Source organism: Triticum aestivum, chromosome 1A (assembly GCF_018294505.1).
Source record: "Triticum aestivum cultivar Chinese Spring chromosome 1A, IWGSC CS RefSeq v2.1, whole genome shotgun sequence".
NCBI lineage: Eukaryota > Viridiplantae > Streptophyta > Magnoliopsida > Poales > Poaceae > Triticum > Triticum aestivum.
Genome location: NC_057794.1, coordinates 9,860,486 through 9,878,954, shown reverse-complemented (window position 1 = coordinate 9,878,954; position 18,469 = coordinate 9,860,486). Strand labels below are relative to the sequence as shown.

The 18,469-nt window shown below is 39.9% G+C and overlaps 2 pseudogenes; both read left to right on the top strand.

Moving 5' to 3' along the window:
* The first annotated feature begins 1,537 nt into the window (after positions 1-1,537).
* Positions 1,538-2,826, top strand: LOC123180757 (uncharacterized; annotated as a pseudogene).
* Positions 2,827-16,609: 13,783 nt separating this feature from the next.
* Positions 16,610-17,898, top strand: LOC123180008 (uncharacterized; annotated as a pseudogene).
* The last annotated feature ends 571 nt before the right edge of the window (positions 17,899-18,469 follow it).

Below are 18,469 nucleotides of genomic sequence, written 5' to 3'. Positions count from 1 at the left end.
CGATTTGAAGCTGCGCTTGCCCCGGGGTGGCAACCCGACTAGCGCCTCGGGGCAGGCGATGTTGTCGTTGGGTGGTGCAGCGACGAGGAGGATCATGCGATCGTCGTTCGGCGGAGCGACATGGAGGGAGACGACATGCTGTCGTCGGGAAGGCGGTGGAAGACGATCGTTGACAGGAGCAATGGTGCCGTGGTGCGGTGTCGGAAAGTCGTCAAGATCATCGTCCGCGTGAGTTTCATGAGTCAAGGAGTCGTGCGAGTCAACACGTCTCGGTCAGTTGGTCATCATCATTGTGTCAGCGTCGTCATGTCCAAGTGCTCGTCTCTGTGAAGAGGCGTTGAAGATGAATCGTGCTCCGGTCGTCTATGTGTCTCGACGAGAGGATCAAGTTCAAGTATGTGGGGGCGGTAAACCATTGAAGGTGAGTCTCTTCAATGAGGCCATGTCTCTCTACATGAGGCTGGAGTGCATGGTGTAGTGCACAGGGTGCTGTGATTCACAAGGAGTCGGCATGTATCTTGCTAGGGTGGATGGTGAAGTTTACCGGGTGGGGTTTTTCACAAGTTACTGGTGAGGCTGAGTAGTCCAAGGCATATTTGAGGTGGTCCGTAAATTCAGCAAGTCAAAATTGGAGGGGAGAATGTTGACAACAATCTAGCCGACAATTTGACTCGTCGTGCTGCGAGCGGATGAGTCGACAAGGAGTGGATCATCAACAAGTCAAAATCAGAGAAGCACGGAAGACGGAGTGTCAAGATTAAGGGAAGATTGTTAGCAGTAATCTTGTCTAGTAGTAGACTAGTTAGTCCGGCTTGGTGTCTTGGTTGTAGACGCGTGATAGGAGTTGAGTAGGTGTCCATGTAGGACTTCATGTCATGTCGTGAGTAGTAGTCTAGGTTGAGTCCGACTAGGATTATATGCACTTGGCCGTGAGTCTTTTGTATCACGTGAGAAAAGGAGAAAATAAAAAGAGGAAAAAGAAAGGCACGACACGTGCCTTTGGCAAAAGTTTTTGTGTGCGCGTGTTCGTCTACTTTGATGTGATCGATCTTGTGGGCGAGTTCCAACAGCCGTTTACTGTGTCGAAATAAATTCAGTAATTCTAGGGTTGTATGTACGTATGTTAAGTTCCAGTATCTTTAATTGGCCTTTTATCACTCATATTTTGGCGTGGTCTGCATGTTTGAAGTAAAGCAATATTTTGAGTTATCCATGGTTACAATTCTGGTCATGATGGGGGCGCATGATTATTTATGATAAGCTGCTATAACTTTGATTGGCGCCTAGCGCATTGCGTGCTAGGACAGTTTTTAATTCTGTGCAGGGTTTTCTTTCTAAAAAAACAGTTTCTATAACTACATTATTTTGATGATTTTAGGTAACATTTATTTCCTTTTGGTTATGGCTTTTGAAGGTTATTGTATGGTGACGTGCTCAGCGCTGATTGGTGGATAACATCGGAGTCCTCCGAGGTGAAATATCTTTTTCCTAATCCATCGTTCGGTGTGTCTGTTTGTACTTGCTGAGGTGCTGTGAAATGGAGTGCAGCAAGGATGCGGCCCTTGTTGCAAAGGAGGCTGCGGAGAGGAAGTTTGAAACTATGACTACCATCTTCAAACATTCTACTTCCAGGGCAAGGAAAAGGAAGCAGAATGTAGGATTAGAAACATCCGCAGTGCACCATAACGTCCATATGCCGTTCCAAGCAAACGAGGCACCAATGCCGCAAACTGAGAATGTTCATGCAGTACAAACTGAGAATCAAGATGGAAGCAGTGCTAGAAATATTCAGTGGAGTCCAGTATGTGTGGCAGGTGAAAGTATTCTGGCTTCTAGCAACACTGGAGCCACAGAGTTTCAACATGTTAATGGTGGGTGCAATGGGAAACTGCAACCTCCTACCAACATCATCCTAAGCAAGTCCTTTCGTAAGGATGAAATGAGAAAACTTTTGATTAAAAAAGCAAAGAGTGGTTTAACCGAGAAGCTGAGGAAGAATAGAACTAACAAGAATGATTCGGGTACAAACACAGATGCTGAAAAAGAAGAGGATCACCCATCCACATATATTGTTCCTGATCCTCATTTTCATGATTTTGATAACGATTGTACCGAGGAATCTTTTCAGAGTGGTCAAGTTTGGGCTTCGTATGGTGACAAAGATGGCATGCCTCACTCTTATGTGCTCATTAATAAACGTCTGTCCTTATCACCATTTAAGCTCGGAATAAATTTTCTCCACGGCGCAAGGACGAGCAATGAATTTGGGTCTTTCGATTGGGTTTCTTCTGATTTAAGAAAGACGTGTGGTGATTTCAGGATTGGCATGTATGAAACCTGCAGTGCATTGAACGCATTCTCTCACTAGATTACATGGGATAAAGGTCCTCGTGGGATAATCAGCATTTTATCCATGGAAAGGCGACATATGGGCCGTGTACCGAAACTGGTCACCTGATTGGAGTGGAAATACTCCTGATAATGTGATGCAAGTCTATGATCTGGTTGAGGTTCTGGATTCAGAACGGTTTTTGGATTTATGATGCTGAGCACGACATTTCTGTCGCCGCATTGATCAAGGTTGTTGTATTCAGAATGGTTTTTCGACGCTGCCCGGAAGGGTATGCCATCAAGAGGATTATGAAAGTAGAGATGCTTCGGTTTTCACACCAGGTTCTTTTTTACAGGATGACAGAGGAAGAAGCTCCAGATGTGCCCATGGGTTGCTATGAGATAGACCCAGCTGCTCTTTCTAAAGAGCTCCTTGAGGAGATCATAGAGGCAGTGGAGGAGGGTAACGAGATACCAGGGGAAGAAGCTATTTAGTGCCGACAAAGATGGTTGTGAGCTACCCCGAGCTGCCACCTCCGATCAACTTCAAAGGAAAACTGAAACAGCGGAGAAAGGCAATGCTGATGAAAACATTGATTGATGCTGATCATTAGATGCCTTTTATGTTTCTTGATACCTGCCATCTGTACTGAATATTTGTTGGCATGTTGTAACTTGCATGTTTTCCTAACTTTTGTTTCTCTTAAACATGAATTTTGTTGTAATTGAACTAGTACATATGGGGCTAGCCATTCTGTGTTGTAATTGGGTAGCTTGGACATTTAGTAACTAGCTCTACTTTTTATCAGTGGAGAACCAAAGTTAAGTTTGTGCGAGCTTCTCTGTGAATGATATTCTACCATGCATGGGACATCCTGTACATTTATCCGCCATCTGTTGTTACTTTGATATTCATGCCACGCTTTCTAGGTTGCCACAAAAAATGTTTTGTTTCTTAGTGTTAAATATTTCACTGTGGTAATTTTTCTTCCCTTGCTTTTAGCTCTTTATGGACTCTATTTGGACTTTGTATTAAAATAAATCTGCTTGCTTCCATTTTTTTATTTGTGATGTTTTAAAGAGAGTTGAATTATTTATCCACCTAATTAATTAGGATTTTATAAATTTATTTTGAATTTAGCGATTTAAGGGTTTTGTATCGACTTTAAACAAAGCCAAATTACTAACATTATGTACTTATTATTTTGATTTTATTTGTGAAATAGAGTTGTATTCTATAAATCAAACCACTTTTTCCCATATAAATATCATTCAAAGTTTCTCTTATTATTGGAGTATACAAGGATTTCATTCAAAAATCAATATGCATGCAATTATATGTAATTTCCTATCTGGTTCTACTTCTAGGCGACCTGCATTTTTGAGTGTGCTCTTTATCCAATCCTTCATGGACATTTTTCCAAAACTGTGCGAAATGTTTTTTATTGCATTTCGTAAACACTTTTTAAAATTTTCATGAATAATTTTTAAATTGTGAAAAAATATTATTAAATGGTAAGAATGTATTTTCAAATGTCATGAAGCTTTTATAAATCTATGCACATTTTTTATATGTTATGAACATTTGGTGAATATTTTTTCCAAAAATGTAAGGAACACTTTTCAAATTGTCACCAATTAATTTTATGAGTCGATTGTGGTTGTCTTGGTGTTATGACACATCACGTTCCCTCCTTGTGTGGTCTCTCAAGGTTTCGGCTTTCTGGCCACGGTGGCTAGATCTAGATGGGATCTGGCCCTCGTAGCCGGTTGTCCTCCGCGTGTGGAACGACATTTGTATTAGTCGATTTGGTCGTCTTGGTGTTATGACACGTCGGTTCCACCCTTTTGTGGTCTCTGATGTGTCGGCTTTCTGGCGGCGGTGACTAGATTTAGATGGGATTTTGCGCCCGTAGCCGGTTGTCCTCTACGCGTGGAACGGCATTTGTATCAGTCAATCATGGTCGTCTTGGTGTTATGGCACGTCGGTTCCCCCCTTGTGTGGTATGTCAAGGTGCCGGCTTTCTGGCGGTAGTGGCAGGTTGTTCTTGGATACCGGGGCGGTGGCCTTGGGCGGTGATGCCACTCGTTATGCTTGGTGGTAAGCGGCGTTGCAATAGTGGCGGTGTCTCCCCTTGGCAATGTGGGTAACAACGGGCAGAATGGCGGGTGATACCAATGTCGGCGTAACATAGCTAGTGGTTGCTCCAAGTATGTCTCTGGAGGCCTTGCGGTGGCGGCAGCAGCCCCTCACTTCGCGGGTTGGATTGGCAACCTTGCTTCCGTTTGTGCCATGTGTGAGGGCCCGAGCAGAAGCGCATCGTTTCCGCGCCAGCGTCGGCGACGATTGTGGGTGCTGCTTCCCTTTAGGGGTCGGTGGTTGTCGGTTCCATCACGTTGTCTTGGCTTCAGGTAGCTAGAACCCTTGTCCATCCTCTCAGGCTCGACGAGGCGCCCCTACATCCAAGAAAAGAGATCCTCCATGCTGCCCTGCAATGCACCGCATGGAGCAATGGGCCTGCATGCAGCCGAGGAACCCAAGCGACATAAGCTGACTGGCGGAAACGGCTGACAAAGAAACGTGCTGCTCACTTCTCTTCTCCCCCGCCCCGTGATCAGATCAGATATGTGATAATTCGCATGATTTCACTGCCGCTACCGCTCCATCCCCCCCCCTTGCAATTGCAGTGCACCTTCTCACCCTTTCTACCCCTCTCTCCATCCCGTGCTTTCACTGGTAAGCTAGGAAAAGATCCATGTTTGCAACAGATCTGGGGTGTATGCGCGCAGATGCAATACCATAAGATATGCCTCCATTCTCCATTGTGTCGATTACCTCCATGAATATTATATGACTTCATTTCAAAGCGGAGGAATCAATCTGACCTTCCTTTGGCTCGGTTGAAGTGCCTTCCATCGATATATCATACAACATCGAAGCGGAGGAACCCAACTCCCTATCTCTTACCCTTCTTCCTCCAGTAAATACACATCTCTTTTGATACCTTATGTTGGTAACGACCCCCAGACTTCTTGTGTTTTGTTCAATATTATATGTTTTGCTTAATTATGTGAAGTTCTTGAAGTATGATTAGTTTGAGGATAATTCTTGGACAGAATATTAATACCTCCAGTGATTGCGAGTATATATACTTGAACCTGATTTTTCATTCCTTGCTTAAGGTATAACCTGCGTGTGGAAGCACACAATTGCGCGCCCAGAGTCCCTGTATATGTATTTTTTGTTTTAGATTTTTGAAGTACACATATTTGTCCATACTAAATAATGTTATTGAAGAATACCCTGAATGTATAACATGGTAATTTTTTACATGAATAATTTTCTATTTCTCTATGTATTAGTAGTCAAAGTTATATTGTATGACTGCAAGCATCCTTCTTAATCTCTGCAATTATATTTACATTGTTGAATGTCTCCATATGTGATGCTTTCTTTTAATTATTGTAGATTCAGTATGGAATTAAATCTGAATATTGATTGTTTATACCGTATGATATTAAGATAGTGGTATAACAGATTCAGTACAGAATTAAATCTGAATATTGATGGTTTATACCGTATTGCGGTTGTACCTATTTATGTTAGGTTCCTGTATTTTAATTTGGCCTTCTATGCGCACATCGTGTGTTTGGCGTATTCTGTATCGTATTGTAGGCAGGGCGATATTTTTAGTTTTGTGTGGTTATAATATAATTCCAGTCTTGCGATCATGGCATGGTTATTTATAATAAGCTCTTGTAACTGCGATTTGGTGCCATGTGCATTTCATGCTAGGGCAGTGTTCGAATTCTGTGCAGTTATTAGTTAACTATGTTGGCAGAATTCTGTGTCTGAAAAAAAATTGTATATCTGCAACCGGCTGATGATTTTAGGTAATATTTCAATTCCTCATCCAGTCTTGCCCTCCATTGGCTCGGTTGCAGCGCCTTCCACCGATCTACATCCTACAACAACGAAGAGGGATTCAGCTCTCTGCCTTATCCTTCTTCCTTCAGTAGAGACCCATCTCTTTTGATACCTTATGTTGGTAAGGACCTCCAGACTGTTTTTATTCTGTTCAATAGAATCTGCTTGCTTATTTATGTGAAATTCGTGGAGAAATGATCAGTTTGTGGATAATTCTTGGAGAAAGACATTAGGATCGCCGGTGATTGCAAGTATATATAGTTGAACGTGAATTTTCTTCCCTTGCTTTTAGCTCTTTATGGACTCTATTCGGAGTTTGTATTAAAATAAATTTGCTTGCTTCCATTTTTTGATTTGTGATGTTTTTGAAGAGAGTTGAATTATTTATCCACCTAATTAATTAGGTTTTTATAAGTTTATTTTGAATTTATTTTTTGTATCGACTTTAAACAAAACCAAATTGCTAACATTGTATACTTATTATTTTGATTTTATTTGTGAAATAGAGTTGTATTCTATAAATCAAACCACTATTACCCATATAAAATCATTCAAAAGTTTTGTTATTAGTCGACGCTATAAGGATTTCATTCAAAAAATCAATATGCGTGCAATTATATTAAAAATGATCATTGTGTATATAAAAAAAATATTCAACATGTTTTCTAAAAGTGTTCGTCGTGTCATATAAAACTCAATTGGTGCTCTGGTTGCTCTTTAGATGGTTGAATAAGCATGGACCGTGTTGTTGGATGAAGCCAAAGGGGTGTTGTATGAGCAGATGAGGAAACTAGTTATAAAGCAGGAGATGGCATCTGGATCAAGTAAGGCAAGTGCAATTCCTAGAGCAAAACCTATTGCTTCCTGGGCAAGAAAGAACAAGCAATTTTTTTTATCAGCAACATCTAGAGTGTAACCTCCTACTCGCATCAAGCTAACCAAGACCATACCTAAGGCACAAGAAGGTGAAGACCAGTTTGCTGAGAAGGTGAATAAGACGAGAAGTAAAACAGTCAAAGTAAAAGAGAGTTCGTGAAGCGAACGGTTCTGATAGTAACAAAGATGTTGGAAATGAAGATGATCACCCATCAACTTGTATTGTTATTGATCCTTAATTTAACGATTTGGTAAGGATCATGTCAAGAAATCTTTTCAGAATAATCAAGTGGGGTTCAAATAATGGTGACAAACACGGTATGCGCCACTGCTATGTGTTTATTAGAAATGTATTTTGATGTCTCCATTTAAGCTCAGAATAAGCTTTCTGAATGGCTCAATGTCCGGTGTCAGAAAGATGTAAGGAATAACCATGTGCTGAAATGGGTTAGGAGCCATTGGTAAGGGCTGACCACTCAACCTGATCCGTCGGATATCTATCAGAAGGTACCCGACTTGCTAGAACACTCCCCTTCAGTTCCTCTCTCCGCATCGTGCTATCCAATATCCGTCCTTAACATTTGTTTCAAAACCATGCGAAATGTTCTTTACATTTCATGAACACTTTTTAAAATTGTCATGACTAATTTAAACATTGTGAAAGCTTATTGTTATAAACATTGTGAAAGCTTTTATAATCTATGAGCATTTTTTATATGTTATAAACATTTGATGGACATTTTTACAAAAATGGATGGAACACTTCCTAAAATTCTGACAATTTAATGTCGAATGGAAAATATATTTTCTTTAAATGTCATGAATGTTTTTTCTAAATGATTCACATTCTTCAATATATCATGAACATTTTTGTTGGCTGTGGAAAGACTGGTTTAAAGTGCATGAACAAATGTATAGTAATGCTAATTGTTTGTTTTACATTTTGGTAAAGAAAATCAAAATTGTTTTTGCTAGATTTCTAAAAGTGGTAACATTGTATTCAAAAATGTCCATTGTGTGTATCAAATATGTCCTTCATTTAAAAAAAATATCACCGTGTAATATGAAAATCAGTTGGTTAAAGACATATAAATAACGCTTGAAGCTCTTGAGGTAGACAACAATGTGAAAACTTGATGGTAGGGTTCACCATTTCCTCTACAACAGAGGTGAAATTGTAGACAAAGGCAATGGCAAATTAGTCTGAATGCCGATGAAGACATTGATTGATGATGACCATGATATGTCGTTCTTGACCTGCCATTTGTAGTGAATATTTCTAGCATTTTATACCTTGTATGTCTTTCTATCTTCTATTTCCATTGAGAACATGAATTTGTGGTAATTGGAATATTAGTTTCGGGCTGGCCATCCAAGAGGCATCGCTTATGTTGTAACTGGATAGGTTTGAAAGGAATTCTTTCGTAATTCATAACTATGCTTTTGATGGGTGGAGAGCCAATGTTAAGTCCATGTGGGAGCTTCCCCGTGAATGCTTTGAATGCTAATTGTTTCTTATTTAAGGTCGGTGGTTGATGAGTTTTCTTCGTGAGTTTTTACGGAGAGTCGGAGACAAATTTCTAGAGATTGTAAATCAAATAGTAGCATTGTTGTGTTTGTCCATTCCATCCAGATGCCAAGGCATGTGCATGCTTGATTGTTCGGAATTCTGGTGCCAATTTCCTCTCCATTTGTTTGTGTTGTACAAATGGATGCCTAAGCCTTTCTACTAAATTAGTTAGGTATATATGAGAAATGATGTTCTACCATGCTCAGGATATCCCATGCATGTATCCACCAGCCATTGTTACTTTGAGGTTCGTGCAACAAATTTTGTTTTCTTTATAATAAACTCATGTAACTGCAATTTAGCGCCATGTGCATTGTGTGCTAGGGAAGTGTTTGAACTCTGTGTAGTTATTATTTAACTATGCTGGCAGAATTCTGCTTGTAAAGAAAACTTTATCTCCAACTGGTTGATGATTTTAGGTAACATCTTATTTCCTCATCCAATCTGACCCTCCAATGGCTCAGTAGCAGCGTCTTCCATCGATCTATCCTACAACATCGAAGCGGAGGAACCCACCTCTCTGTCTCTTATCCTTCTTCCTCCAGTAAAGACACATCTCTTTTGATACCTTACGTTGGTAAGGACCCCACACTGCTTGTATTTTGTTCAACAATATATGCTTGATAATTTATGTGAAATTCTTGGAGAAATGATTAGTTTGTGGATAATTCTTGGAGAAATATATTAGGAGCGCCGATGATTGCAAGTATATATAGTTGAACCTGAATTTTCTTCCCTTGATTAAGACATATTTTTTGTTTTGGGATTTTGATGTACACATATTTTTCCATACCAAGTAATATTATAGAAAATATAGTGAACGTATAAAATGGTAAATTTCTACATGATCAACTCTATATTTATCTATGTATTAATTATCAAAGTTTTATAGTATTAGTTCAAGCATCCTTCTTAATCTCTGCATTTATATTGCTTTGCCAATATAGAGATATTAAACACCAAAGAAAGAACACCTTCATATGATGCTTTCTTTGAATTGTTGTAGATTCAGTACAGAATTAAATATGAATATTGATGGTTTATGTGGAGAATATGAGAGCATAATATATTAGGATAGTGTCCTGTGTAAATATAGATCCAATGATTTTACGGTTGTATCTATTTATGTTATGTTCCGATATTTTAAACTGGCCTTCTATGTGCCCCTCATGTTTTAGCGTGTTCCGTGTCCTATAGTGCGCAGGGCGATAATTTTAGTTTTGCGTGGTTATAGTATAATCCCAGTCTTGCTAACTTGGCATGGTTATTTATAATAAGCTCTTGTAACTACGATTTGGCGCTGTGTGCATAGCATGCTAGGGCTGTATTTGAACTCTCTGCAGTTATTAGTTACTTAAGTTTGCAGAATTCTATTTGTAAAAAAAATCTTATACTGCAACTGATTGATGATTTTAGCTAAAAAAATATGTCCTCATCCAGTTTGACCCTCAATTGGCTCGATTGCAGCGCCTTGCATCGATCTATATCCTACAACAACGAAGCGAAGGGATTCAATTCTCTGCCTATCCTTCTTCCTCTAGTAAAGACCTATCTCTTTTGATACCTTATGTTGGTAAGGACCCCAAGACTGCTTGTATTTTATTCAATTGTATTTGCTTGCTTATTTATCTGAAATTCGGTTTTATTTTTTTCACGCCACTTTGGAATTTGGTTAGGGATTCAATCGGATTGCTATTTGGCCTATAAATATATTTTCACGTTAAGGTCTTTATGGACTCTACTTGGAGTTTGTATTAATATTAATTTTCTAGCTTCCATTTTGTTTTGATTTTTGATGTTTTTAAAGAGAGTAGAATTATTTGGCCTCCTAATTAATTTGATGTTTTATGATTTTATTTTTAATTAATTGATTTAAGGGTTTTATGTCGACTTTAAACAAAACCAAATTGCTAACATTGTATACTTATTATTTTGATTTTGTTTGTACAATAGAGTTGTATTCTATAAATCAAACCACTATTTCCCATATAAAAAATCATACCAAAGTTTTATTATCAGTGGATTCTATAAGGTTTTCATTCAAAAAATGAATATGTGTGTAATTATGCTTAATTTCCTATCAGGTTCTATTTCTAGGCGACCTGCATATTTGAGTGTGCTTTTATCAGCATATTCCATATGTACATGTTATATCTATTGTTAAGGGACTGCTTTATCAGAAATCTGTTTTTACAGCCTAAATCGCCAACTTTAGAACATCCTCTGGGACCTGCCCATGCAAATTTACATTTGAACGTAAACGTCTAATGGAATTTTCAATTTAATACACTATGGATTTGTTTTCTCTCCCCCTGTTTTGTTGACGACACACTCTAAAAATCATCAAAACGCTTATCTAACTTTGATGTCGCTTATTATTTTCTATCTGCCCCGTTATTCATTAATTATTAACACGATCTCAAGTGCACAGTAGTGTTGATCTTAACTATGCAGTGCTGACCATTATTTTACAAGAATACACTTTTATGAAATTGTGAATTAAGGTATAGTAGGTAAATTCTATAATAAATCAATTGAGGATGCCATTATACTTTATTTCAGTTTTGATGGAGAACCCACAGAGTAAATATGAAGTTTAACTTGCCGTTAATTTATGCTCATCGTGACACCATCACACGGATTCAGGACATCCGAACCATACTCACATATTTTTTAATACTGAACCTATTTATTTCTCCAATTTTTTCGTTGTTAGAGTGAACTGTGAACCGATAGGTCCTGCTAAGTGGTGGTTTGGCCTGTATAGGGTATCAACGTTTTGCGGTTTGTCTTCTCTTTTGTTAGAATTCTAACGGGAAACCAATTCCATCTCCCCTTTTTTCCACGTACAACACACATGAGGATTAATTTCCATGTTCACTATTTTGCCTCGTTTATCTATTTATTGTATCCTTCTAATGGATATCAAACAACACATCAGTAGTGTATTTGTGCTATACTTCTATTATGCCTAACTTTTCATCCCTTGCTTATGAAATAATTAGGTTCCCCAGAGCAAAATAGCTACCCTGTTTTATGAGAGAAATCATGCACTTCAGGCTAGGGTAGTATCTATATTCAATTAGTCTTATATTCATCATATTTCCAATGTGAGCCGTCCATTGCGTTTTATATGAAGTTTTGAGTTATATGGTTATGTAATTCCAGTCATGCTTAGGATGTTTATCATAAGCTGAATTGCTCTTATATACCTCATATTTTGGCATGCCCCCATATTTTGATAGAGCAGTGTTTGAAAGTCTGCATTCTTAGTGCAAGGGATGGTTGTATTTTGGCTGCCGACCCTCTGCATCCTTCCCCCGCTTGCACCACTACCTTCCTGGCCCTTTTTGCTCTGCCACTCCATCAAGCCATGCTCGACTGGTACGGGAAGCAAACCGATGGATCCTTCTGCGGCCATTCTTCATTGTGTCCATTACCTCCATATTGTCTAAACTAATTTTGAATCTATTATTTATTTTTATTTTTGTGGGCTAATTTCAAATCTATTATTGCACCCCCATGGTCTAAGCAAGCTTCAACCAAAATCGAAACTCTCAAACAATAAGCGAATGACAAATTGAGATTTACGCGGACGGAGACCAGCACATTACTACCTCGCAGGAGAGGAGAGGACCAGCAGTGGGCCTGCCTGCCTGCAGATCACGGAGGAGGGAGGTCAAACCTGCATGCAGCCGAGGAAGGAACACGTGCGATACCTGATCTGCTGACGGAATTGGTAGCGGCCGGCTACTCTAAGTCGATCGGTCCATCGGAGATCACAAGGAAATACCATGTTGCTGCTAGAACGCATGCTCTCCTCCCTCCCCCCTTTCATTCCTCCCCCGCCCCCTACCCTTTGGATCGGATCTCGTAATCCTCCATTAATTCGCGTGCTTGCAGCGCACCCTCCCCTTCCTTCTCCGATCCTCCTACCCTGGCCCCTCTCTCCCTCGAAGCGATGCTCCACAAGTAAGGAAGATCCCGTGCTTGCACCAGTTATGGTGAAATATGTTTGTATGCTAAGTTTTTGTTTTTATTCCTTTTTAAGAAATTAAGTGCGTAGAGTATTCCTGTGATTTTGTTTTTACACTTCAAACCCCTCTTTATTGATCAGTGATAAGGGTCAAATCCTTTACAATCATACGGATCAAAGAAGTAGGTGCCTCGTCCATCCAAACAAAACTAGCTATAGGTACTAGTACTAGGACTAGCAAGTTCATGCAGTCATACTAGTACTATTTGTATCACGAGGTGTGTGCTCAAATAACACATGAGGAAAATCACTAGTTCATGCACTACACTAATTGCAAGTTTTGCTAGTTCATGCCGTACATAATATCATGCTATCCAATCCTTCATGAACATTTTTTTCAAAACTATTCGATACATTTCATAAACACTTTCAAAAATTCATGAATATTTTTAAATTGTGAAAAAATATTATTAAATGGTAAGAATGTATTTTCAAATGTCATGAAGCTTTTATAAATCTATGAACAATTTTTATATGTTATGAACATTTGGTGAATACTTTTTCAAAAATGTAAGGAACACTTTTTCAAATTACCACCATTTATTGTTGGATTGTAAGAACATTTTTTAAGAAGGGGTGAACTTTTTATAAAATGAATTCACATTCTTTAATATATGATGAACATTTTCATTAGATGTGAAAAAACTTGTTTAAACTGCATGAACAAATGTGTAGATATACGTTGGACATTTTAAGTAAAAGAATCTAAATAGTTTTTGTTAAACTTCTAAAAGTGATCGTGTAATATAATAATCAGTTAGTGCTCCAAGTGATTTCTAAATGGTCGAAAAAGCATGGACCGTCTTCTAGGATAATATCAGTAGGTTGTTGTATGACCAGTTGAGGAAATTAGTTATAAATAAGGAGATGACATCTGGATCAAGCAAGGCAAGTGCAACTCCTGGTGCCCAACCTGCTGCTTCTAGGGCCAGGAAAAATAAGCAAAATGTCTAATCGGGGACATCTACTGTGTAACCTCCTACATGCATCAGCCTAACCAAGACCATTTCTAAGGCTCAAATGTTGAAAAACTTGATTGAAAAGGCAAAGAGCGGTTTGACTGAGAAGCCGAAGAAGATGAGAAGTAAAACAGTTGAAGTAAAGAGCGTTCATGAAGAGAATGGCTCTTGTAGTAACAAACATTTCATAATGAAGAGGACCACCCATAAAGTTATATTGTTGTTCATCCTTCATTTAATGATTTTTATAAGGATCATTTCAAGATATCTTTTCAGAATAATCAAGTTTAGGCTTCAATAGTTCACAACAACACAAGCTACAGAATACACCAAACAGTAGCAGTGGCACATACACCTTGTCAGTCTTCACCTTTCTTAGCTCCTACACCTTGCAAAGCTCTCCATCTGGGTTGCTAACATCATCTTGTCCTCCATCACTTCCAGGAGGAAATCAATTCTGACAATTGTTTATCAAACTGAAGAAGTAAAAGAATTTCGTCAATATTCAAAATGTTGAAAAAAGCTTTAAATCAATGTACCTCAGTTGCATAAGGGTGATATGTATACACGTGATCTTCTAATAAGCACCTTAATTTGTCTGAATTAAACACCTAACCAGCCAATGCATGAGTAAGGAAAATTTTAGAATACGCAAATTGCTATGATAGAGATGGTCAAAATCATGTGGAATGGGGTACAACTGAGAGGGCTTGTTTGTTCACCAACCTCACTGATTTGTTCGTCCAACTTGTCATTTATTCTTCCCATTTTCGAACCCTATCCATCCCACGCTATGGCCATGTTTGAGCAGTTAATAATTCCGGTGATGTCGGGATGGTTAATTATAACAAATTTATGTATCTGCAAATGTTATTGTATGTTTCATATTTCCGCGCGCCACCTATTGCTTCCTAAGGTAGTGGCCGTTGTTGGCAACAATCTAGCCGGCAATTTGACTTGTCGTGATGCGAGCAGATGATTCGATGAGGAGCGGATCATCAACAAGTCAAGATCAGAGAAGCACGGAAGACGGAGTGTCAAGATTAAGGGGAGATTGTTAGCAGTAATCTTGTCTAGTAGTAGACTAGTTAGTCCGGCTTGGTGTCTTGGTTGTAGACGCGTGATAGGAGTTGAGTAGGTGTCCATGTAGGACTTCATGTCATGTCGTGAGTACTAGTCTAGGTTGGGTCCGACTAGGATTATATGCACATGGCCGTGAGTCTTTTGTATCACGTGAGAAAAAGGAGAAAATAAAAAGAGGGAAAAGAAAGGCACGACGTGCCTTTGGCAAAAGTTTTTGTGTGCGTGTGTTCGTCTACATTGATGTGATCAATCCTGTGGGCGAGTTCCAACAAGTGGTATCAGAGCTAGGTCGATTTGAAGCTGCGCTTGCCCCGGGGTGGCAACCCGACTAGCGCCTCGGGGCAGGCGATGTTGTCGTTGGGTGGTGCAGCGACGAGGAGGATCATGCGATCGTCGTTCGGCGGAGCGACATGGAGGGAGACGGCATGCTGTCGTCGGGAAGGCGGTGGAAGACGATCGTTGACAGGAGCAATGGTGCCGTGGTGCGGTGTCGGAAAGTCGTCAAGATCATCGTCCGCGTGAGTTTCATGAGTCAAGGAGTCGTGCGAGTCAACACGTCTCGGTCGGTTGGTCATCATCATTGTGTCAGCATCGTCATGTCCAAGTGCTCGTCTCTGTGAAGAGGCGTTGAAGATGAATCGTGCTCAGGTCGTCTATGTGTCTCGATGAGAGGATCAAGTTCAAGTATGCGGGGGCGGTAAACCATTGAAGGTGAGTCTCTTCAATGAGGCCATGTCTCTCTACATGAGGCTGGAGTGCATGGTGTAGTGTACAGGGTGCTGTGATTCACAAGGAGTCGGCATGTATCTTGCTAGGGTGGATGGTGAAGTTTACCGGGTGGGGTTTTTCACAAGTTACTGGTGAGGCTGAGTAGTCCAAGGCATATTTGAGGTGGTCCGTAAATTCGGCAAGTCAAAATTGGAGGGGAGAATGTTGACAACAATCTAGCCGACAATTTGACTTGTCGTGCTGCGAGCGGATGAGTCGACAAGGAGCGGATCATCAACAAGTCAAGATCAGAGAAGCACGGAAGACGGAGTGTCAAGATTAAGGGAAGGTTGTTAGCAGTAATCTTGTCTAGTAGTAGACTAGTTAGTCCGGCTTGGTGTCTTGGTTGTAGACGCGTGATAGGAGTTGAGTAGGTGTCCATGTAGGACTTCATGTCATGTCGTGAGTACTAGTCTAGGTTGAGTCCGACTAGGATTATATGCACTTGGCCGTGAGTCTTTTGTATCACGTGAGAAAAGGAGAAAATAAAAAGAGGAAAAAGAAAGGCACCACACGTGCCTTTGGCAAAAGTTTTTGTGTGCGCGTGTTCGTCTACTTTGATGTGATCGATCTTGTGGGGGAGTTCCAACAGCCGTTTACTGTGTCGAAATAAATTCAGTAATTCTAGGGTTGTATGTACGTATGTTAAGTTCCAGTATCTTTAATTGGCCTTTTATCACTCATATTTTGGCGTGGTCTGCATGTTTGAAGTAAAGCAATATTTTGAGTTATCCATGGTTACAATTCTGGTCATGATGGGGGCGCATGATTATTTATGATAAGTTGCTATAACTTTGATTGGCGCCTAGCGCATTGCGTGCTAGGACAGTTTTTAATTCTGTGCAGGGTTTTCTTTCTGAAAAACAGTTTCTATAACTACATTATTTTGATGATTTTAGGTAACATTTATTTCCTTTTGGTTATGGCTTTTGAAGGTTATTGTATGGTGACGTGCTCAGCGCTGATTGGTGGATAACATCGGAGTCCTCCGAGGTGAAATATCTTTTTCCTAATCCATCGTTCGGTGTGTCTGTTTGTACTTGCTGAGGTGCTGTGAAATGGAGTGCAGCAAGGATGCGGCCCTTGTTGCAAAGGAGGCTGCGGAGAGGAAGTTTGAAACTATGACTACCATCTTCAAACATTCTACTTCCAGGGCAAGGAAAAGGAAGCAGAATGTAGGATTAGAAACATCCGCAGTGCACCATAACGTCCATATGCCGTTCCAAGCAAACGAGGCACCAATGCCGCAAACTGAGAATGTTCATGCAGTACAAACTGAGAATCAAGATGGAAGCAGTGCTAGAAATATTCAGTGGAGTCCAGTATGTGTGGCAGGTGAAAGTATTCTGGCTTCTAGCAACACTGGAGCCACAGAGTTTCAACATGTTAATGGTGGGTGCAATGGGAAACTGCATCCTCCTACCAACATCAGCCTAAGCAAGTCCTTTCGTAAGGATGAAATGAGAAAACTTTTGATTAAAAAAGCAAAGAGTGGTTTAACAGAGAAGCTGAGGAAGAATAGAACTAACAAGAATGATTCGGGTACAAACACAGATGCTGAAAAAGAAGAGGATCACCCATCCACATATATTGTTCCTGATCCTCATTTTCATGATTTTGATAACGATTGTACCGAGGAATCTTTTCAGAGTGGTCAAGTTTGGGCTTCGTATGGTGACAAAGATGGCATGCCTCACTCTTATGTGCTCATTAAGAAACGTCTGTCCTTATCACCATTTAAGCTCGGAATAAATTTTCTCCATGGCGCAAGGACGAGCAATGAATTTGGGTCTTTCGATTGGGTTTCTTCTGATTTAAGAAAGACGTGTGGTGATTTCAGGATTGGCATGTATGAAACCTGCAGTGCATTGAACGCATTCTCTCACTAGATTACATGGGATAAAGGTCCTCGTGGGATAATCAGCATTTTATCCATGGAAAGGCGACATATGGGCCGTGTACCGAAACTGGTCACCTGATTGGAGTGGAAATACTCCTAATAATGTGATGCAAGTCTATGATCTGGTTGAGGTTCTGGATTCAGAACGGTTTTTGGATTTATGATGCTGAGCACGACATTTCTGTCGCCGCATTGATCAAGGTTGTTGTATTCAGAACGGTTTTTTGACGCTGCCCGGATGGGTATGCCATCAAGAGGATTATGAAAGTAGAGATGCTTCGGTTTTCACACCAGGTTCCTTTTTACAGGATGACAGAGGAAGAAGCTCCAGATGTGCCCATGGGTTGCTATGAGATAGACCCAGCTGCTCTTTCTAAAGAGCTCCTTGAGGAGATCATAGAGGCAGTGGAGGGGGGTAACGAGATACCAGGGGAAGAAGCTATTTAGTGCTGACAAAGATGGTTGTGAGCTACCCCGAGCTGCCACCTCCGATCAACTTCAAAGGAAAACTGAAACAGTGGAGAAAGGCAATGCTGATGAAAACATTGATTGATGTTGATCATTAGATGCCTTTTATGTTTCTTGATACCTGCCATCTGTACTGAATATTTGTTGGCATGTTGTAACTTGCATGTTTTCCTAACTTTTATTTCTCTTAAACATGAATTTTGTTGTAATTGAACTAGTACATATGGGGCTAGCCATTCTGTGTTGTAATTGGGTAGCTTGGACATTTAGTAACTAGCTCTACTTTTTATCAGTGGAGAACCAAAGTTAAGTTTGTGCGAGCTTCTCTGTGAATGATATTCTACCATGCATGGGACATCCTGTACATTTATCCGCCATCTGTTGTTACTTTGATATTCATGCCACGCTTTCTAGGTTGCCACAAAAAATGTTTTGTTTCTTAGTGTTAAATATTTCACTGTGGTAATTTTTCTTCCCTTGCTTTTAGCTCTTTATGGACTCTATTTGGACTTTGTATTAAAATAAATCTGCTTGCTTCCATTTTTTTATT